The sequence below is a fragment of the Priapulus caudatus genome, unplaced genomic scaffold (genome assembly GCF_000485595.1).
Source record: "Priapulus caudatus unplaced genomic scaffold, Priapulus_caudatus-5.0.1 Scaffold425, whole genome shotgun sequence".
Taxonomy (NCBI): domain Eukaryota; kingdom Metazoa; phylum Priapulida; class Priapulimorpha; order Priapulimorphida; family Priapulidae; genus Priapulus; species Priapulus caudatus.
In genome coordinates this window covers 15,668-21,292 of record NW_014577486.1, presented here as the reverse complement: position 1 = coordinate 21,292, position 5,625 = coordinate 15,668, and positions in this window count along the sequence as shown.

Genomic DNA, 5,625 nt, shown 5'->3' with positions numbered 1-5,625 from the left:
CCCGTCAGAGAATGATTGTATAGCAACCGCAAAGGGCTTATGTACCTGCTACTCACGCATTGGAATATTGCTATTGACTTGGCTGTATAGATCAAAAGTAGTGCTGTGCCTTATTACGACATTATAGTTTACATATGCCAATGTGTGGTTTGTTGAAATCTTACAGGTAGACCAGTGTGTTTTCATTAATAATACTGGCGAAGTTTGGGTTGGGGATGGGGGAATAGCATTAATAACATGCGTAGAATTATACAAACTTCTAACGAAAAATTAGCAGGGTTTTTTCTACTCATTGGCGGTCATAAAATGCCAAGAACCATTAATGCCAATATTCTAATGCGTGCTATACGAACGAGTAGCTACATGAAAATTCAATAAGTAAAATTCAATATGTCAAATTAAATATGTAATGAGTTTCGTCTGCCGTCATTACTGGAGGAAATGAAACTCGGACCACGGACAATGCAAAGCGCGTTAAATTGACTACGTCACAAATTGTCTATGGTGTATATTTGTAAAAAGATTTGTTGCAATTTTTTTTACATAAAAAGTAATTACTAACGGGACTAAATGTATCCTCAAATTCTTACCTGATAAGATTGTTTCTGAACTAGTTAAAAATTCAAAAAAACCTCGGCGATCTGTTATATTGATCATGACATTAAATGATTGCTATGGGCTATGTATGAGTCACGAGTGTTTGTTCACATCGAACGAAATAACAAAATAGGAAGTATAATGCAGCAATTTATCCATCGAAACTGAACAGAAGCACTTACATTTTGTGAAAAAGTGGACATCATTTTTTTACTTTTACTATTTACTGTGACGTAATAGCTTGAAGCCATCGCTGATCCTGCCGTGCTGCTGCCGCCGTCTACATGTGAAGTCTGGCAACGAACAAGTTTATCGCTATATTCATGAATGTCTCCCATGTAATGATGCAATGCGAAGCTCACCGTGCGTGTCACCACGCTGCTGATTCAGTGAAGTGCCACTAACTGCTGCTGCTGCTGCTGCTGCTGCTGCTGCTGCTGCTGCTGCTGCTGCTGCTGCTGCTGCTGCGTGCATGTGTAACTAGCTTACACGGACACCTTGGGGAGATGAGAGACCATCACTGCTGACCCCTTTCCCCTTTGCCACCTGCTGGAGTAGAATCCTTTTATAGAGATTCCGCACCATACTCCGGTTGTCACGTGAGCGCTCCCTTGTTCGGTTCGTTGACTCTAGGGTCCCTATATACTCTGTATACAGGGACCCTAGTTGACTCCACGATAAAGCGCGACCTGGTGTGATGTTGGTGGCGGGGCTTTGAAGGCCTGTGATCGTTCCACTCCCATCTTTCTCCCTCCATGCCATCCTCATCCCCATATTCTCCTCTGAATATCCTTCTCCACTATTAAACCGGATCCGGGATATTCTACTAGGAGTGAATAAAAACACATTCTACCCACTGAGCTCTATTAATGCACTATTAATGCACTATTAATGCACTATTAATGCACTATTAATGAGTATATTAATGCACTATTAATGAACTATTAATGAACAATTAATGCACTATTAATGAACTATTAATGAACTATTAATGAACTATTAATGAGTATATTAATGCACTATTAATGAACAATTAATGAGTATATTAATGCACTATTAATGAACTATTAATGCACTATTAATGAACTATTAATGCACTATTAATGCACTATTAATGAACTATTAATGAACTATTAATGAGTCTATTAATACAGCTCAATGATTGTACCCCATGATTCTACTAATAACCTAATAATAAAAGACATTTCAATAACAATATTGATGTTACATATAATAATTAACTATAATAGTAATCTCAATTATAATAATGATTTATCAGTACTAATCATTAATAATAACTTAAGTAATTATTAACAATGACAAATAATAATGTTAATTATTATCAATAATATTAACAACAAAGAATAAGCATAAATTTAAAATAGCAAAAACCTTATACAATAGTAACGAAATTTTATACGGTCTTTGACAACAACCCAGCATATAGCCATGTCGACCTAACCACCGTACCAGTCACTTGCGCAACATTGGTCCACCGTTACTCATCCAGCGGCAACTGTTCCGACCCACGTTGCCGCCGACGACCGCACATTATCTGGCTAACGATTATATAATTATATTGCTATGGGAGCACATCAAACCACTTTGATGTGTTCCTGATTTTATTCATGACATTATGATGTGATTTATTACGTATAGTCATTCGTACTAGGGTGGTTATAAAGGAGGTTATTATCTTATTCGTGAACGAATGTAGTGTGTTATTATGTAGTGAGTGTGTATGAATCGTCATCGGGTGATCAGTGACTGCCATTGTCGCATGGCTACGCAAACCTTAATACTAACACTTACCATATCTTAATCTTAACCCTAATTCCCTAATCCCAATCCTGCCCATACCCGTATAACGTAAAGTGACCCCCAGCAATTCCGCCTGCGTTTGTATACCTTGCCATCCTTTTAGCAATATTGCAATATAATTGTCCCTCTGGGCGCTTCTCCGCGTGTGTTGCGCGTGTCGCAGAAACAGGTGTGTCGCCAACTCGACGACGACGACGATGGTTTCACTTGTCAGGTCCCCTGCCGCGTCCCGCTCCCGCGCTGCAGTCACACACCCATCACGACGAAGCTCCGCCGAGGGAGGCGACCTCTTAATGGCGGCGTCAGTCGCAATAATAACCCGCTCCCCGGGAGAGCATCGGGAGAGGGGGAGAGGGGAGGAGGGGGAGGAGGGTGCTTAGCGTCAAGGCCTCCTGCTGCGACCAGAACTCGCTTCGCCGCCGTGGTTCGTGCGGCAGGCAGCGACCGCTAATAGGCGGCTTACGTGTCTATCAGTGTTAAGTGGCATGAGAGTCCCCCCCTCCCGCTCTTGCCCCTGTTCGTGGCAGGTCGGCTCTATTGATGCTGCGCTGTGCCGCCCCCGCGCGCGCCAACAGATGCGAGCACGAGAGCGACTATTATTGGGGAGGGAAGCGCGCTTCTAGAGATCGTGCTTCGTCCGGTGTTATGTAAAGAAATTCCGATCTGGATGTGTGTGTGTGTGTGTGTGTGTGTGTGTGTGTGTGTGTGTGTGTGTGTGTGTGTGTGTGATGTATGTGTGTGTGATGTGGTGTGTGTGTGTGGTGTGTTTGTGTGTGGTGTGTGTGTGTAGTAGTGTATGTAGTGTGTGTGTGTGATGTGTGTGTATGTGTGTGTGTATGCTGTGTGTGTGTGTGTGTGTGTGTGTGTGTGTGTGTAGTGTGTGTGTTAATTGTGTGGTGGGTGTGTGCGGGTGTATGATGTGTGTGATGTGTGATGTGTGTGTGTGTTCGTGTGGTGTGTGTCGGTGTGCGTGTGAGTGTGAGTGATGAGTGTGAGTGTGGCGATGTGGTGATGAGTGGTACGTGTGGCCAGGTTGTACGTACGCTCGGTTGTGAGAGATAGGGTGTGGCGATGTTGAGCCCGTACGGTGTGCGTGGTGAGTGGTAGCGTGTGCCGATTCGTGAGCTGTCGGAGTGTGCGTGTGAGTGTACGTGTGGTGTGAGTGTGGCGTTGCGTGCGTGTGAGTGGCTGACGCTGGTAGGCGTGTGGCGTGTGAGGAGAGTCGGGGACCTGCGGTGGGCCTGCCGTGTGAAGTGTTGTGTGTGTGTGTGTTGTATGAATGGGGTGTGTGGTGTGTGGTGTGCGTGTGGTTGGTGCGGGTCGCAGCAGTGTAGTGGTGTTGTGTGTATGTAGATGTGTGTGTGGTAGTGGGTTGTGTGTGTGTGTGATGTGGTGTTACGTGTGCGTGTGAGATGTAGCGTGTGGAGTGCTGTGAGTGTGGCGTGATCGCGTGTGAGTTGTGGAGTGCGGGCGCGGCGTGTGTGTGTGATGAGTTGTGTGTTGTGTGTGTGTGTGTATGTGTGGTGTGTGTGTGTGTGGTGTCGTGTGCGTTGTGAGTGTACGGTGGCGTGTAGTGTAGGTGTGAAGTGTGAGTGTGAGTTGTGGTGTTGCGTGCGTGTGAGTGTGGTGTCGTGTGAGTGTGGAGGCGGCGCTGTGTGTGGTGTGTAATGAGTGTGGTGTGTTTGTGTGGTGTGTGATGTGTGTGTGTGTGTGTTTGTGGTGTGGTGTGCGTGTCAATGTACGTGTGTGTTTGATGCGTGTGTGTGTGATGTGTGTTGTAGTGTGTGTGTGTGTGTGTGTGTGTGTGTGTGAGTGTGTGCGTGTGCGTGTGTCTGTGTGTCTGTGTCTGTAGTTCTACAATACAATGTAAAATTCTGTAGTTCGAAAATAGTTCTACAATTTCAATTATTTTTACAATTTCCCATGTCTATTTCATTTATTTATTTCATATGTGTATTTGATTCAATTTTACTATTTCTACGAAGTTTTAGTCGTGTCCTCGGACACTTCAGTTTATGGGCGGGCTTGCAAATTTCATTAGATGATTGTAACTATGTTGATGATTGTAAAATATCACCACAGGGATAGCTGAAATGACCACTAATCTAAAACGCTGTTCCCCCATGTGCCCTTATACGTGACTGCCATTTTAGTAGAAGTAAGTATATACTCTACCGCTATCATACTTCTGTCTTCTCCTCAATAATGTATTTGATCTGGCCGAAAACTTTCTGGACCAAATTTCACCCTTAGGAATACTACGCGTTAAAATGGTCGGTACATGTTAGCGTGTATTCCTGCGGGTTGATTTCTCCGGGTTTGGCGAAAAATCGCACGTTTCAGAACCGCCGTATATAACGACATTAAATGCGAATTTCCTGCGCGTATATAAAAAATATCTAATGCGTGTGAACTTTTTCGTTATGTTAATTAAACTCGCGCAATTATCGCGAACTAATTGAATTTCGATGTCCGTATGCAAATTAATGAGATATTTATACGTGTGTGCGCGCTTGTATAACTTTCATTTATAGAAGTGCTGTATATGTAAAATACTATAGCATGTGCGCACCGTAATTATTTGTCAAATATCAACTTCATGACAGGTAATAGTCGAATAACGGCAATAATTAATATTTAATTAACATACTAATTGATAACTGTTAGTTGCTAGCATTGTGTGCTGTCCAATACATCATCGAATGTTTATCACGGGAAACACCGTTTAGATGGAGGACGTGACGTTATAACATCGTAGCTACATTACATTGAAACGTAGACTGAATAGAAAGGGAAAATAGAGCAATAGTATTATGTTGGGAGATGGGGGTGTAACTATGCGTAACTATACGCGCGCGTGCGCGTGAAAATAATGTTTTGACTGCGTTTGAGCTCATATTGATGTAACCTGTTCTCCACGTGCGTACGTACATAGAGGAAGGCACGTAACCTACTTGATCGTAGCGTGTTTCCCCCCGAACGGCGTATAGCGGGTGCGTCAAAGCGTAACTACGCTTCTATCGTGCGCGCGTGCGTGTAGCGTGCATGTAACTAACTACGCGTCTATCGTGCGCGCGTGCGTGTAGCGTGCACGTAACTACGCTTCTATCGTGCGCGCGTGCGTGTAGCGTGCACGTAACTACGCTTCTATCGTGCGCGCGTGCGCGTAGCGTGCACGTAACTACGCTTCTATCGTGCGCGCGTGCG